The sequence below is a fragment of the Geotrypetes seraphini genome, chromosome 3 (assembly GCF_902459505.1).
Source record: "Geotrypetes seraphini chromosome 3, aGeoSer1.1, whole genome shotgun sequence".
Taxonomy (NCBI): domain Eukaryota; kingdom Metazoa; phylum Chordata; class Amphibia; order Gymnophiona; family Dermophiidae; genus Geotrypetes; species Geotrypetes seraphini.
In genome coordinates, this window is record NC_047086.1 from 270,122,025 (window position 1) to 270,139,797 (window position 17,773).

At 42.8% G+C, this 17,773-nt stretch overlaps 1 protein-coding gene across 2 annotated transcripts in view; it reads left to right on the forward strand.

The window, feature by feature from the left end:
• The first annotated feature begins 1,001 nt into the window (after nt 1–1,001).
• Nucleotides 1,002–17,773, forward strand: part of NLRC4 (NLR family CARD domain containing 4) — a 204,789-nt gene continuing 188,017 nt past the window's right edge. For both annotated transcript variants that reach the window (XM_033937920.1, XM_033937919.1), the window contains exon 1: nt 1,002–1,250. The gene's annotated coding sequence lies outside the window, so the exon portion shown is untranslated. The remainder of the gene's footprint in view (nt 1,251–17,773) is intronic.

Here is a 17,773-nt window from a genome sequence, read left to right on the forward strand (position 1 = left end):
CGCTTCCCTCACGGGTCGTTTCCCCTTAATATATCGAAAGCATGGCTTGAAGTTTTTTGCCTCCTTGGCTATTTTATCCTCGTAGTCTCTTTTGGCCCTTTTACTGCCTTATGGCACCTGCGTTGATGTTGTTTGTGCTTATTCCAGTTTTCATCTGTTTTTGACCTTTTCCATTCCTTAAATGAAGTTTTTTTGTCTCTGATTGCTTCCTTCACCTCTCCAGTGAGCCATGCCGGTTCTTTGTTCTTTTTCCTCTTGGATCCTTTGTTGATATGCGATATATATAGATTTTGTGCCTCGGTGACTGTGTCCTTAAAAAGGGACCACGTTTGCTCTAGCGTTTTTTACAGTGCTTATCCTCTTCTTAATCTTCTTCCCCACCATGAGTCTCAACCCTTCGTAATTCCCTTTTCGGAAGTTCATTGAAAATGCGGGATCACCACCAACCGCAGGAAGTAGCCAGTCTGCTTCCTGTGGTTTTAGTATCGGGTCCAATGTGCTTTCCTAACTAGTTAGCGGTCTGAATATTACTGCTAACTAACTAGGGCTATGCTCTGCCCATTCTCTTCCCCCATCCTGCCCCTAACCTCACTGGTTAGGGTTTGGCTATTTAGCAGCAATTTTCAGCAGCACTGCCTGGTTACATGCCACTGAATATTGTCATTTAGCCAAGAGACGTTTCTGGATGTTTAAATTGTTTTGAATACCAGGCTCAGTATGTTTAATTTTCTTGCTATGATTATCAATAATTTAACAATGCATCTGTATTGCTATGCTGTAAACTGCTCAGAGCTGTCACTGGAAAAATGGTGTAAAATGGAAGAAAATAAAAATATGTATATGTTAATATGTAACTGTACTTAAACACTTAAATGTACAATAGGTTATCCCTTATCATTCTCTTGCCCTAGGCAATACGTTTAAGAAACAGACTATAGGGAGTGTCTAATTCTTGGAAGAAAGATGATGAAATGCAGCTGGAACAGGAACAGGAAGCAAAATTGTATAAGCTTACAGGAAATTTAAACGGACTCAACACAAAGTGAAAATGCTTCTGTCTAAAAAAGAGAGAATTCATCATGTCAGAGTGAGGATATCCAGTTCTGAGGCAGCTACTGTTTTAAAGGATTGTGCTAGTTTACAGATCTTGAAAAAAAACCCTCTGTCCTGGGGCAATGCAACACAGCTGTGGAGTCTGAAGTGATCTTTCACCAGGATATGAACTTGGCCTGCTGTTTACCCATTGCAAGGTAAGAGGCTCAATTTGACTGGTTTCACTTGAAATTAAATCCTCTTGTTCTTAAAAATGTGAAGTGATTACTGAGCTAGGAGGTATGATTTAAAAAAAATATGGAGAGTCCTGCATTCCTACAGTGATTCCTCTGTTCTGACTTTGGATTTAGATACAAACAGCCCAAACAATCAGCAGTCTGTATGACTGTTGTGAGATTTGTACTGATAGAAACTTCTTAACTATTTGGAGATTTTCTCTCCATCCATCATAGCTTTATCTGTTTGAATTTTCCACATGATTTTAAACTGTGCCTCGCTGTCTCTTACAATTTACAAGCTGAGCTGAAGAATTGAGAAACTTTACTGCCTAGCTTGAAACTGAACTTATATATATTGACTTTGTTGCAAATTCTTATCTGTGCAAGTGACTGATATCCTGATATTGCTTTTTTCTTGTCTGTACATTTGGGCATTTGGCATTGCTAGAAACTTTGATAACAATAGTCCTCTGTGCACTGATATGCTTAGCAATAGTTCAGACTTTATTAATTATATGGATGCGGTAGTTGGGCAATTTATATGGGAATTGTTTTCAAGCTCTAAGTTTCTATTATAATACTTGAATTGTTGTTTATCCATCAGTTTAAAATTATTTACTTTCATCTAATTATATGTGTATATATATATATATATATATATATATATATATATATATATATACAGTCAAACCTCGGTTTGCGAGTAACCCGGTTTGCGAGTGTTTTGCAAGACGAGCAAAACATTCTCGCAAATCTTGTCTCGCAAACCGAGTGTTGACTCGATTTGCGAGCGCCCCCCCGATAACCGGCATCGCTCCCCCTCCGCTCACACAGGCCACCTCCCCCGCATGAACTGGCACCCCCCCACGTAAAAAGGCACTCCCCGCCCTAACAACTTCAAACTTACCCCCGTCTGGCACCGACTCGCAGCCCACAGGACGTGCCGATGCTGCTTGAAGACGTTCCTGCCTCTGCTTGGCCTTGAGCATGCATCTGCACATGCTCAAGGCCATCTAGTTCTCCCTCTCGCCGAGATTCTCGGAGATCTCGGCGAGAGGGAGAACTAGATGGCCTTGAGCATGCACAGATGCATGCTCAAGGCCCAGCAGAGGCAGGAACTTCTTCAAGCGGCACCGGCACGTCCTGTGGGCTGCGTGCCGGTGCCAGACGTGGGGTAAGTTTGAAGTTGTTCGAGCGGGGGGGGGGGGGGTGCCAGTTCACACAGGGGGGCCTGTGTGAGCGGGGGGAAGCGATGCCAGTTCTCGGGGGGGTTGGAGCAGCACCGCTGGCCTCGGGGGGTGGGGGGTAGGAATGTATCAAGCAAGTTTCCCTTAGTTCCTATGGGGAAACTTGCTTTAATATACGAGTATTTTGGTTTACGAGCATGCTTCTGGAATGAATTATGCTCGTAAACCAAGGTTCCACTGTATATCTATATATATATATATATATATATATATTGTAGCGTGGCCGGCCCTCAATGCTTGCTGTAACCGGCCCACGCTTAAAATATTCTCCCCAGCGTGTTTCACCAAGAGGGAGGAAGTCCCTGTTGTGAATAAACTTATCCTATGTGTATAAACAGGATGGCCTCACACAGGTAAGTAATGAAATAACAAAAATCAAATTTATTGTTCAACTGGCAAGTCCAAAAAAAATGCATCAACAGAAAATGTATTCCAAAGGTCTTTGGCAAAATTATGAAGAACAACATAATATGATAGTAACCAGCCTGGTCTGGATATCTGTCTCAAAGTTCTTTATCAATGTCCCAGGTGTAACAGAGTTTCTTGATAGTCCTTGACTCTACCAGAGTCTTATTGGTCAATAGGCCAACTATGCATGGTGCACTGCACTGTGCAGCACTGCCTTATTAAATGCAGTAACAAAGATTGGCAGATTTGTTAAAGGGTTCTTTGTTATCAATAGAAAAGAAAAAAAAACCTGAAAATTATTCACCATGGTACTGTGTAAATCCTGTCTCAAACTTCCAGGATATTCACATTTTCTGAAAAGAACTTGCTGAAGTTCCTTCCACAGCAGCCCTCTTGGTAAGCAAGAAAAAAAAACTTCTCATACAAGCACACCTTGGGCTAGCATACATTCCATTAATTGGCAGCCTTTAGGAAAAATCCTTATGCTCAATAGAAATGGAAACATTCAACAAAAACTTAAAAAAAAAAAACACAATTCCAACTTAATTAATTTCCATTTCTTCAAATAGTCCCACCTCTGGTAAAGTGCTGCAATCCATAGCTTCACCTTCAGGATTTAGTAGGGATGTATCTTCTGGTTCTGTGTCCAGCATTTCAATGTCCCTTGTCTCAGGGGGACCTGGAGGCTCCTTCCACCTGAGAGCTTCTCCTCTGTCTCCTCTCCTCTTGGTCAGCCAGCTCTCTAAATGCTGCCAAGCTGCTGTACCACGCCCAGCCCTACTCCGGGGCTGAACTTCTTTCAGCTGTGGTTGCCTTTTCCCCTGCTTAGCCAGCTTTCCACAAAATGGAGGATTTAAAGGGGCCCTACCAGTTTTCACCAGGCTGTGTTCTGCATTAGGTCTGAACACAGCCTGTGCTTCCTGTTCTTGTTCTTGCCTAACAGGGACAACATGGTTAGCCCTGACTAGTTTCAGGGGAGGTTTTTTATCATTCTTCCCTGGCACAAGGCCGGCCTTGGGCTCGGGCTTGTGACAATATATATATATATATATATATATATATATATATATATATATTTATATTTATTTATTTATTTGCTTTTATCAATTTATTAAATTCATTTAATTTTACCTATCTGCCAATTTATTTATTCAAGCATTTAAGAATCTAATTGTTTGTTTACATATCATATCTATTTATACTATACTTATTTAATTTTATGCTTATTTACATATTTATGTACTTATATACATATTTATTCATTCCATTATCTATCTAGTATATTAGTTACATATGCAACTACTTATTTATGTAGGGCATTGAATATTTATTTATTTAATTAGACATTAAAATGTTTATTATATCTTTATCTTTATTTATTTATTGAATCCTATGTTTATTAGGTCACTTAATTTTTTCTCTATATACTTTTTTATATTTATCTAACTGAGAAACTTGGGTTATTAATCTATTATTTATTTATTTGGTCAGTTGAGATCTAGGGGCAGGTTTCATCTTTCTGTCTTGAACTCACTGATTTCCTATTTAATTGGTAAGGAAATCAGATATATATTGGGAAATGTGGGGAGGGAGGAAAGTTGGGAAAGAGAAGGGTTACGTATTGGGGAAGGTTGGGTGGGCTTCCAGGACTGTATGTTACTGGGTTGGGTTAATTATATGTATTTTAATTTTAATTTTTTTAAATATTCTTTTGTTTTCTGATTTATTTTCCCTTATTTTTTGGAATCTGTTTTGTTGTACAGTGGTGCCTCACACAACGAACTTAATTGGTTCCAGGAGCAAGTTTGTTATGTGAAACGTTCGTTATGTGAAACGCGTTTTCCCATAGGAATACATGTAAAAAAAAATAATTCGTTCTGCAGCATAAAATATGCTAAGATGACATAAAAAAGATAAATTTTTTGTTATTATTTTTATTTAGATACATCTAAAAACATACATCTCCCTGTCCTTTTACTTCCACTATCTTCCTATCCCATCTCTATTCCCTTTTGTCCCTCTCCCCATGATCAATCATCTCACCACCTCTCTCTGCCCTCACCCTCAGGGTTCAAGATTGCTTCCACTCTTTTTCCTGTTGTTCTCTCTGCCTGTCACCCTATGATTTAGCATCCCTTCTGCCCTTGTCCAATATTTCCCCTTCTCTCCCTCCCTCTCATCCCCTGCTCCAACATGTGCTTTCAGCGGCCTTCTCCCCCCTTAAGCGTCTTTTCTTCTCCACTCCACCTTTCCTCCCTCCCTGCCTCCACCTTTGTGGCGCTTTTGCACCCGACCGACAACAGAACAGGCCCGGTCGGACAAATCTCCCTGTCCTGTAGCCGCGAATCTAAATTACCTTCTTACAGCAGCTGGATTATTGAAGCTGCTGTAAGAGGTAATTTAGATTCGCGGCTACAGGGCAGGGAGGTTTGTCGGCCGGGCCTGTTGTCGGTCGATCGGGGGACCTGACCAGCTGTGCACATTCTTCGGGGCGGACCGCCCCCTCCCCCCTCTTTCGTTCGCCATTGCCTTCTTCCTACCTGCCCTGCCGCAGCCGCACACAGCCGAACGGAAGTCTTCCTGATGTCAGCGCTGACGTCGGAGGAAGGGAGGGCTTTGCTTAAGCCCTCCCTCCGACGTCAGCGCTGACATCGGGAAGATTTCCGTTCGGCTGTGTGCTGCGACAGGGCAGGTAAGGAGAAGGAGACTACCCTCGCGGCTCGACCAACCCCGCTGCGATCCAACCCCGCAGGAACCCCGGACTTCGTTGTGTGAAACGAAGTCCGTTGTATGAATCAAGACATAAAGTTCGTTGTGCGCAGCGTTCGCTGTGCGAGGCGTTCGCTGTGCGAGGCACCACTGTACTTCTACATTTTTTACTTTCATGACTGAGATGCTAGTATGTATGGGGGAAGGGCTGGGTCCCTAGATGTTTTTATTTTATTACAAACTATATCTTTCGTTTGGGATGATGGTAGTTAAATCTTTTTCATCGCTGCGAGTAGCATTTTAGAATGTTTCAGGAATAAATTTGGTAATTAAGTGTTCTAAATTACTTTCCTATATTCGTCGTCAAGAAATAGACATGGAGGGGCATAATCGAAAGGGATGTCTAAGTCCGTTTACGTCCATCTCGCAAGTCATCTAAAGTTAAAAAGAGCCAAAGACACATTTTCGAAAGATACGTCCAACTTGTTTTTACTTTCGAAAATTGTCTAATTATATGTCCTGCTGATCTGATCATCCAAGCCACTAAATCATCTATCTTTATACCACATTTCTATCCAACCTTCCGTCCAAGTCCAAAACGCCTAGAACAAGCCCTGTTGGACGTTGGAGGGGTCTGCAAAGTGATGGACTGCACACCCAGACATGCCACCTAAACAGTGAGGTACCTTACAGGGAACTGCTGTGAACTTCACAAAAAGGGTGCCATGGCTTCTGCTCACTACAGCTCCCTTATAGGTGACAGTGAGCCCCCCAAACCACCTCCAGAATCCCCTAGACCCACTTATCTACCACCCCAATAGCCCTAACGGCTGCAGGAGCCACTTATATGCCAGTAAAAAGGGGTTTTGGGGGTGTATAGGGCAGTGCACATGTTTCAGATGCTCAAGGCCCAGCGCAAAGAAGATGGCAGATCTTCGGGCACCGGCACCGGCATGTCCTGTGCATTGGTGTCGATGTCAGTGCCAAATGGGGGTAAGGAATGTGATCGGGTGGGTGAGTGGGTGCCTGGGGGATGCCGGATCACGGCGGGTGGGGGGGGGAGCAACGCGAGCGAGGGGTGCTGGAACACGGGGGCACTTGTAAATCGAGGCACGCTCGGTTTCCGAGGCGCCGATTTTACGAATGTTTTGTTCATCTTGCAAAACACTCGCAAACCGGTGTACTCGTAAACCGAGGTACCACTGTATTTGGAAACCATTCTTAGAAACTCCAGCTGCTCGCAGTCGTGTTTTGTTATGTAGACCTTAATTAATTTATATATATATATTTTTTTTTTTTTTTTAAATTTTTAATTAAATATGTAGTCCTGGAAGAATAGATAGGTAGTTCTACATATAATCATAAATATATTTTTATTTATTTTTAATTCTTATATTCATATGCTTATTTAATCGGGAAGCTGGGTGGGTGGGTGGTGATCAATGGGTTTGTTTCAATTTATTATTGTTTCAATTTATTATTGATTGTTTATTTATATATATAATTATATATACAGTATTTGTATATCCACTCTTCATATTATTTGTATTTTCTCATGTTCAATAAAAATGATTAATTATATAACAAAAATATGGTGAATGTTTAAATAAATAAAATAATTACAGTTAAATACACTTTGCCATTAATCCCCCCTCAAAATGCTGCCCCTCGCTTCGAACATAAGTATCCCATAATTCTTCTCACTTTAGTTGATGTCATGAATCAATTCAAAATGTTTACCTTTCAAGGTCATTTTGAATTGGGGGAAGAACTAGAAGTCGCACAGTGCCAGAGCCAGTGAATAAGGTGGATGAGGACACACCATAATGTTTTTACTCATATTTGACAGAAATTGCTATACTAGAAGCAATGTGTGACACGGAGCATGGTCATGATGGAGAATGAAACCATTAATTTCTCATGTTCAAATCTGTTGTTAAAGTGTTTTGAAAGGAGCCATAAGGGATGTTCAGATCCTCAGAAATTTCCCTAATAGTTAATTGTTTACTCTTTCAACATTCTCTTGAGTTTTTGATGCTGAAGGACATCGCTATCTCTCCTCATCTTTAACTGTTTCACAACCATTACAAAATAGCTCGAACCACATGTAAACGTCTTCATGGTCACTGCAGCATCACCATAAACTAATTTTAACATTTTTGTGTGTTTCCTTAGCACTTTTTTTGGCACACTTTAAAACACACCTTTTCTCAACTGTAGCACATAAATGACTGACTGCACCAAACAAGCTGAAACTTGTCACACATTGATTCACTGCTTCCTGTATTGAAGATCCCTGTCTTTCTGTTGGATCGGGCTCAGCAGCAGCATTCACTGTATTTTTTTTTTTTTATCACACCTCATATATTGGATAAAACAAACATGCCTAAAAGTTACTGGCTACTGTGATATTAGCAGAGGGAAGCTGGAAGGGGATTCACTCTCAGTGTTTTCTGCTACAATCAACACTCAGTGTTCCAGAAAAATGCTAGCACCAAGACAATACTTGGGCACTTCATTAATGTAGCTGGCTGGGATCCTCAAGTTCCACCAGCTGAAAAAATCCAGCCTTGAATCAGCTGTATTGACCAGAGAAACAAATATGGCTACTCCAAATTAAATCACTCAACTATAGATATAGCAGCTGAATATAACCATTATGGGGCAATTTTGTGACCAGGTACTTCCATTTAGGCACTCCGAGGGTGGGTGGTATAAGTCTATTCTATAACAGAACTGAGGCCCAGATTTACTAAAGGTTATAAAGGTTTTTTGAAAAGAATTATTCTTATGAGCTTAAAAACTATTCTTTATTTATGGATAAAATCTGTAGATCCGACTTATGGTCAATGGAGAGCTCGTATGTTGCATCTTGTATTTATGGAAGTTATATCTGTTTCTGATTAGGAAATGAAGCAAGGTAGACTATTTCTCATGATTTGGCAACATTTTTTAAATACATTGACACCTACTGCTCAAAGTCATGTTTTATTGAGTAGATCTTAAATTTTTTTTTAAATACAGTCTTGGGAGAGGGAATGGTTAGGGGGGTTTGGGGAGAGGGTAATTAGTTGAGTAGTCGTTCTTTCATTATAACTGTATTTGAAACATACTCCCTCTTCTACTAAACCGCGCTAGCTGTTTTAGCGCGATGATCCGTGCTGACTGGCCTGCGTTGCTCCCGACGCTCATAGAGTTCTTATGAGAGTCGAGAGCAGCGAGGGTCATTCAGCTCGGCTCCCGGCACTAAAACCACTAGTGTGGTTTAGAAAAATTAAGTAGATTTTGGAGTCAATCACTGTTGGCCGATTCCTGGCCGATTTTTTCACTATCTTTTTTATGCAAACTCCCAACTCAAACCGATTGAGTAGGGACAGAGCCCTGACAGTAGTGACAGGAGAAGCAGCCTCCTGTCACTGCGGTCAGGGCTTCTGGCGGCTTTTTAAAAATGTATTTAATCGGAGACCCCCACCCCCTCCCGACAAGTGCCCCTTACCCCCTCCCTCCCTGAATCAAAAAAAGTGCCCCTCCAAATACCCGATGCCAATGCTGCCGCTTCTGAATTGTGGCAGTAGGGGCTCTCACTCCCTCCTGCCATCGGTCCCACTCCAGACTTCCCCCCAAAAAACAGCAGGAGGGATGCAGGCTCCCTCCTGCCACCCACCGGACGCCCCCTCCCCATTTCCAGTTCCCTCCCTATCCCTCTCCCTGTACCTGAAATGGAGCTGGAGGGGTGCTCAGTCCCTCCTGCTCCAATGCCTTCTGCGACATGTCTGAGGTCTTAGGCCCCGCCCCAGTGAATCATGTGATGCACTGGGAGGGGCCTAAGGCCCTGATTGGCTCAGGCGCCTCAGGCTCTTCCCTTGGGAGGGGCCTGAGGCACCTGAGCCAATCAGGGACTTCCTTAGGGAGCAGCCAATTAGGGACTTCCTTAGGCTACTCCTGCCATTTGTTTTTTTGGGGGGAGGGAATTCAGGAGTGGGACCAATGGCAGGAGGGAGTGGGAACCCCTCCTGCCATAATTCAGAAGCAATGTTGGGCATTGGGCTTCAGCGTGGGAGGGGGCATTGGCATAGGCTAAAACCACGGAAGAATTCCTTTTTTATATATTCTACAAAAAAGTGCATTGCGAGCCGATGGTTTTAAAGGGCAGAAGAGGGTACGAGAGTTGGTAAGGAAGTGAAGCGACTAGTCCTCAGCAGTCACTTCACTTTGGATCAGCCAGCCCAATCAGTGTTCCTTCTTCTGCTTAGTGAATCGAGGGCTTTCTACTTATGCATGCAATTTTCCCTCATTTGCATGTGCAGATCGAATTAGATTGGAGATTAATTGCACAGTTGTTTAATGAATCGGGTTGGGAAACAATCGCAAGACTATTGGTACATGATTGGTAAGGTTTGTGAATCTAGCCCTTAGGCGCCTAGGATCTATTACAGAATATTAGTATAGCCCGGTATCACATAAAAGCATAAGAGTTACCATAGTGCGAAAGACCCAAGGTCCATCAAGCCCAATTATCCTGTTTCCAACAGTGGCCAACCCAGGTCACAACTATCTGCAAGATTCCTAAAACTAAAACAGATTTTATGCTGTTTATCCTAGGAATAAGCAGTGGATATTTCCAGCTTGATAATGGCTTTTGGGCTTTTCTTTTAAGAAATTATCTAAACATTAAAATTAACTACTTTCTATATACCTATCATTTAGGCGCCTCTACTTACCCTAGCCATGGACCTGGTATAAGTTGGGGGTCTACATATGATAGGGTCATGAATAGGAATGTACATAATTTATAGTATTCTGTAAGTTACCATTTAAGTGTGTAGAGAAACAAATATGGCTGCCCCAAATTAAACCACTCAACTATAAATATATTAGCTGAGGAGGTGGTAGAGCAGAGTATGATTTGGGGTTTCAAAATGGGATTGGATGATTTCCTGAAGGAAAAGGGGATTGAAGTGTATAGTTAGAGGGTTACTATACAGGATATTATATGATTAGGGAATAAAATGTTTTAGGTAAAAGATCACTTACAGGTCATGGACCTGGGGGGGACGCTGCAGAAGTGGACTGCTGGGCATGATGGACCCATGGTCTGACTCAGCAGAGGCGATGCTTATGTTCTTATGAATATAACCATTATAGGGGCAATTCTGTGACGGAGACTCCAGTAGATGGAACTTATGCACAGTACCTGGGTTTATGGCCCAGAAACATCTAAGAAAAAGAACAATTTAAATTAAATCATTAAGAGAGTGTGGGGCTCATAATTGAAACGGAAATACATCTAAAATCCTGCCTAAATTGGCACTTGGACAATTAATAAAATAAGTCATCCAAGTGCCAATAACCGAAACGGGTGTTAGACATATTTAAAAACACCTTAGGCCTCTTCAGTGCTGCTGTACGCCCAGAGCTGAAAGAGGCGTTTTAGGAGTAGTGAGGGCAGGATGTGGGCTGAGCTACACTTAGTCGAACTGCAAGTTTAACCAAAAGTTTAATGAGACTGCCTAGACAGGACTTGTACGTTGTGACTTAGGCGATGTAAAAACAGATCTAAGTGCCCAGAAGGAATCCAAAATGACCAGAAAACCACTGCAGACACAAAGTACAGACCCCCCCCCCCCAAACACACACACTGCCCCAGTGATCACTGATCCCCCCACAACACCATAAATATCAGAATAAAAACGTACATACCTGCCTTCAGAACATCAGCACCTGGCATAGAAAAACCTAGTAGAGCAGCACAGAGGTGGCTTAAGTATTCTGGGGCTATTGGGGTTGTAGATAGGTGGTTCTAGTAGGTTTTGGGGGGCTCATCATGACCTATAAGGGAGTTGTGGTGAGATGTTTATCTGGCACCCTTTTTGTGAAGTTTGCAGCAGTGCCCTGTAAGGTGCCCCACTACTGTGTTGCTATGTCTGAGTGTCCAGTCCATCACTACTGGCCCCTCCCATGTCCAAAATGTTTTGTTCTGGGCATTTTTGACTTAGATGACATTTTGGACGAGAATGAGGTATAAAGATAGACAACTTAGCAGTCTGGGTGATCAAACGGCTGGACATATAATTAGATGATTCTCCCCAAAAAAATATTTTGGATGTATTTTTTGAGAATGGACTTTGGACTAGAGAATGACATGGTGGCGGTTACCCGCGGCTAGCCGCGTTTAGCCATGGGTAACCCGCCGAAACGGGGAAAGAAAAATAGCAGTCGCTACAGGGACGGGGACAAGGCCATTCACCACCCCGTGGAGCGGTGAATGGTCTTGTCTCCGCAGTGAGATATCAAGGATCGCGCGGTCTCCGCAGCCCCGGCCCGCCCGATGGATCTTAGCCAGCTCCCTCCATTCACCTCACCTTAGTTTGCAGGTTTTTCTTTTCGGCAACCTGCACGCTTTCAAAGAGCTGCGCACACGCGGCTGCTCAGTGTTCAATCTTCTGCTCTGACACAACCGGAAACAGGAAGTTGAGCAGAGCAGAAGATTGAACACTGAGCAGCCAGTGATGGGCAGGTTTCGGCCCGGGAGGCCTACGGGTTCAGGTCAAGCGCCCCGAGGAAAATGGCCTCATTGGTGTGAGAGTGACGGGCGCCTCTCCCCCATGGATCCGCCGCCCCCTCCCCAGAAGAATGCCTATGCCCGGCTCATGCAGCAGCACCACAGCCCTCGCTTCAGGCTCTTCTTGAACCACATTGCCGACATAATGTACCTGCACGAGGGCGCCTCGAAAGAGGAGCCGGACGCGGCCCCCAGCAAAGGCCCTGCGCCGGCCAAAAGGAGAGGAGAGGACGAGTCGACGAAAGCCGGGCTGCTCATCGTCGTCGACGCTTCTGGCAGCAGAGTCGTGTTCAGTTGCGGCAAAGTGCAACCGAGAAGAAAGAGGGCTGGTTGGCCAAGGAGCAGCCTCACCCCGCTTTCTTGCTCTCAAGTCCAATTCAAGGTGAGGCTTTTGGCCCCATCCTTCTGTGCTGGCAAGACTAGGCATGAGAAATCAGTGTTAGGAAGTAGAGAGTGGGGGGAAATGATGGGTTTTCAATAGGTGAAAACTCCGGAGGGAGCTCAAGAAGCTCCTTTGAGCTTGGGCTGGTGAAGGAAATGCTGGCACAGGAAGTAGAGGGTTCATTCTGCTTTCTGGGGCTCATTTGCAAGTAAACTTCCTTAGATAATGACATCCTAAACCTTCCTTCACAACCCCGGGTGCTTTCTCCCTATCTGCTCCTCATCAACTAGCCCTGGTCTTAGCTGTGGATGATATCTCCTTCAATTTATTTATCCCACTAATACCAAAGAAGGTTCAAGGTGAGGAAGGTAGATAGATAGGCCACACGAGAGGAACTGAAGGGTGGTAGAAAGGAACAGATGGTAAAGGAGGGAGGGAAGAGTGGTGGTGGAAAGGAATAGAACAGATATTGAAGGAGGGTGAAGGGAAATGTGGAAGACAGAGTGGGGAGAAGATGCTGGAAGGGAAGAAGACAGATGCCAGACTATGGGGGAGCGGAGGGAAGAAGATGGGTGCTAGACCAATTGGGGGGGGGGGGTGAAGGGAGAGGCACAGTAACAGCAAATGGAAGACGCAGAGAGAAGACACACAGTGGATGGAAGGAATTGAATGAGAAGATGTGGAAAGCAGAAACCAGACAACAAAGGTAGCTGCCAGCTGAACATCTCTTTCTCTAGTTCAGCAGCCAGAACTTTGATTTATAAGAAAGGAATAAGCTAAATATTACAGTACTAAGGCTTATATGGATGCTGCGGGGACGGTGAAGGGGCGGTGAATGGGATGGCAGTGGCGGTGACGGGGTGGTGAAAGGGATGGCGGTGACGGTGATTGGGCGGTGAAAGGAATGGCGGTGACCGGGCAGTGCAGAGGATGGTGGGCCGGAGATGGGGCAGTGACGGGGACAGATTTTTTCCCCGTGTCATTCTCTACTTTGGACACTACCGACTTTAGGCGACTAGCAACTTAGACCCAAAACGGACTTAGACATATATTTTGATTATGCTGTATGTTTATAAATCTAGAAGAAAGTCACTCCATTAAGGTCAAAAATGAATTCAACCCAAATTTAAATTGTTCTACTAGATATGCAAACAATTTAAATTTGGGCTGAATTCATTATTGACCTCATTGGAGTGACTTTCTTCTAGATTTATAGTTGTACCTTTAGTCACTCAACAGCGAACTAGTTGAGTTTATTACCCCTACAGTGATTTTTTGACTGCCTCTGTATGTTTAGGCAGATTGGATGGACCATTCAGGTCTTTATCTGCCGTCATTTACTATGTTACCAGTTCATAGTCAGTGCTGCGCAAGACACCAGCGCACCGACAATCCAGCGCTGACAATTCAGCGCAAGAAAGAAGTGCGCCGCCGAAAAAATTATTATTAAAGAGCTCCGACGGGGTGTGTGGGGGGAACACCCCAATTTAATGCAAAGTGTTTGCGCTGCCGTTGGGGGAGGGTGTGGGGGATGCAACCCACCACATTGCAGAGAAAATGGAATGTTATCTGATTTTTTTCAGGAAAAGTTCCGTTTTTTCTATAATAAGTTTTTCGGCGGCTTTCAGCGGTGCGCTTCATTCTTGCGCTGAATTGTCAGCGCTGGATTGTCGGCGTGCTAGTGTCTGGCGCGCAATTATCCCGTCACCATGTTACCATGTTTTTACTATGGCACCACACCTATGCTCCTCCCATGCTTTATTCATATGTACATCTCCTCTAAATGCAAGCTATGCAAAATACTTCCATATTTGCAGAATAACATTTATTTTGAGGTATACTAGCATATACAAATGTGAAAGGTAATGCACACACACAGGCATATATGCTAGTATTTTTAAACATTGTCACTGACACTTGAAAGGCACAAAAAATATTTAAATAGAAATCTAGAAAGTACAACACTTCTCATTACAAATATACCCCAAAGAAGTCTCAAAATCAATCAATATTGATATTCAATGACCTTCATAAGTAAATCCTCAGGAGCTATTCATATTGATAATCCCTTTGGGATCACATCAACTTCATTAGGTCACAAAATCAATAATATCATGAAAACATTCAAACTTTGAACAAATTTTTATGAAAAAACATCTATTCTTCAAAGCAAAATGTTGAGACTGAACATCATAGGCGATATTAGGTATATGAGTGTATACATGCTAGCATCTAGTTTGTAAAATTGCCTTTCACAAAAGTAATTATATAAACCACTATCTTATGTATACTGCTGTTTTACATGTGTAAATGGGGTCTTAACAAAATGATGTCAAGCTAAAAGGTAAACATAAGATCAATATAGGATTCCTGGCTGGGTTTTCCAGTAAACTTGTACTCACACACATACACAATCTGGACTCTCTAGAAAGGTATAGTGAAAAGCTTTTATCTGTTCACATAACTGAGCCTTTTACTGATCTTATACACACATGTCCCCCGACATAAGGATGTACTTATCAGGAAGTTTAACTGTTAACATGCTAACACACATGCAAAATCCTTATAATCTTCTGAATTATGTTTTATTGAAAAAAATATACATGCCTTTAGATACAGGTTTCTTGGTTACAATGTGATGTAGAAAAATAGGAAAAGGTTTGGAGAAGTTTCAAGTTTATTAAAATTTTGATATAAACGCAATATCAAATATTTTCAATGCATGTAACAATAAAAAATTTTGGGGGGAGGACAAAACAAATCAATTTAAACAGGTAAACATACAATCGATATACACAATTAATTAGTGATACATAGGGAAAAAGGAGTGAACTACAATTGTTAAAGAAAGTAAGAGAACATTTAAGGAACACAACATCAGGAGGGTAATTGAAAATGTTTTACAAATAAAGCAAGGTCTAAAAGTGAAAGGGAGAAGTTGTGACCTATATATAGATCTGGTTAGATTTAAGTATTTGAACCTGAGAGTGTTGATAAAAGAGTTATCCTGTTTATGACTCGAATGCATCTTTGTCAGCGGTCTCAAACACACGGCCCACGGGCCGCATGCGGCTCTCCAGGTCTATTTTGCGGCCCGCGGTCTGGACGCGATCAAGACAGCATTTCTCTTCCCCCTTCCCTTCCTTTTGGAGCAGCAGCGTGCCTGGCTGGCTCAGTCCATCGTTCCATTCAAAGCTGCGGGTTGGCGGCTTCTCGTGCTATCCACTCCTGCATCGGAAGCCTCTCTGATGTCACAACATCAGAAAGGCTTCAGACGCAGGCACGGATCTCGTGAGGAGCTGCCACCTGCGGCTTTGAACGGAAAGATCAACTGAGCCAGCCAGACACGCTGCTGCTCCACAAGGAAGGGAACGGAAGGGGAGGGGAAAGAGAAATGCTTCTGCTGCAAAGGAAAGGGGGACCCTAGGGAAATGCTGCTGCTGTACAGGGAAAGGGATAGGGAGGGGAAGGGGAAGAGAAATGCCTCTCCTGCACAGGAAAGGGGGAAGGGAAATGCTGCTGCTGCACAGGGAAAGGGAGGGGGAGAGAAAGGGGAAGAGAAATGCTTCTGCTGCACAGGAAAGGGGGAAGGGAAATGCTGCTTCTGTTGCTGCTGCACCCAATTGGGGAAAGAGAGGGAAGGAAGGAGAAGGGAGAGGAGAGGAACAAGAGAAGCCAAGTTCATGGGAGGGAGGGAAGGAAAGGAGATATCAGACCATGGAGGGGGAGGGAGAGATGCCAGGGCATGGGGGAAGGGAAGGAGATAGATGCCAGACCAGGGGAAAGGAAGGAAGGAGGGAGGGAGAGAAAGGAAGGAAAGATATGCCAGACCATGGAAATAGGACGGAAGAATAGAGAGATAGGAAGGGAAGGGAAGACATGGAAAAGTAGATTTTGAAAAGAAAGCAGAAAAATTGAACATTAAGTTAATGACAAAGATGGATGCAAGGCAGAACGTGAAGATGGAGAGAAAAACAGTCAATGGACAAGAAGGCCCTGGAAACATAGTTGAAAGTACAGAAAAATAAAGTCACCAGACAACAAAGGTAGGGAAAATTATTTTATTTTCAATATAGTGATTGAAATGTGTCAGTTTTGAGAAAGAAAAGATATTCAACTTTAAATGTGAGGGCTGCAGAAAAAATAGAGTACTTGGAGGGCCACAGAAAAAATAGTTGTCTTATTAAAGAAATGACAATTTTGCATAAGGTAAAACTTTATAGTTTATATATCTTTCCTTTTAATTGTTAAAGGAAAGTTTTATAAACTATAAAGAGTTTTACCTCATGCAAAATTGTCATTTCTTTAATAAGACATTAACTATTTTTTCTGAGGCCCTTCAAGTACCTACAAATCCAAAATGTGGCCCCACAAAGGGTTTGAGTTTGAGACCACTGATCTTTATATAGGTGGCTTTTTAATGTGCTTTTAAATTTTTCTAAAGAAGTTTCACCACGCAGATAAATTGGTAACTTATTCCATAGCTGGGGTGCTATGATTGAAAAAGTTGTAGCTCTTCTGGTGCCTATTATTTTCAGAGACGGATGAAGAAAGCAGAGCAGCGAGAAATTCCAGATGCCAGGGAATAAATGCAGAATTAACATTGCACGAGGTCAGATTTATGCATGCGATGAATAGGCAGTCTTATAATCAAGGGGTTTTCAGCCATGTGGCTGATGGCTGACAGAGGCATAAGTGATATCCCGAACAAAGGGACAGAGAGCAGCACCCAAGGCAGGGGGAGGGAGAGGGTGCAAGAGAGATCCCTATAAGAACAGAGCTTAGCACCGGGTAGCAGAAGGAGGTCACACCTTGCTGATCTTGTTAGGGCAAAGGTATAGAAATTACTAAGAAGTAAGACATGAGACAAAGGATTCAAATTTAGCTGAGAAAAGAAAGGAAGATAGTCTTAAGAGAAAGACCACTGGCAGATAAGCTTTTACAGACAAGCAGGAGTGACTGCAGCATAAATAAGATTACATTTCCCACAATACTTAGCTCACATATCTTGGCAAGAAGTAGCTACAGTAATAAAGTTATGTGAAACTACTGAATCACATAAAGCATATCTGGGAACCCTGTCACAACCAGGATAAGGCAACTGGAGGCATAACACTTCCTGCCTATTGTTATGTAATAAACCATATATGGTCCATTCAAAGTCCATAATCACTGTAGCTGGAACTTTATGACT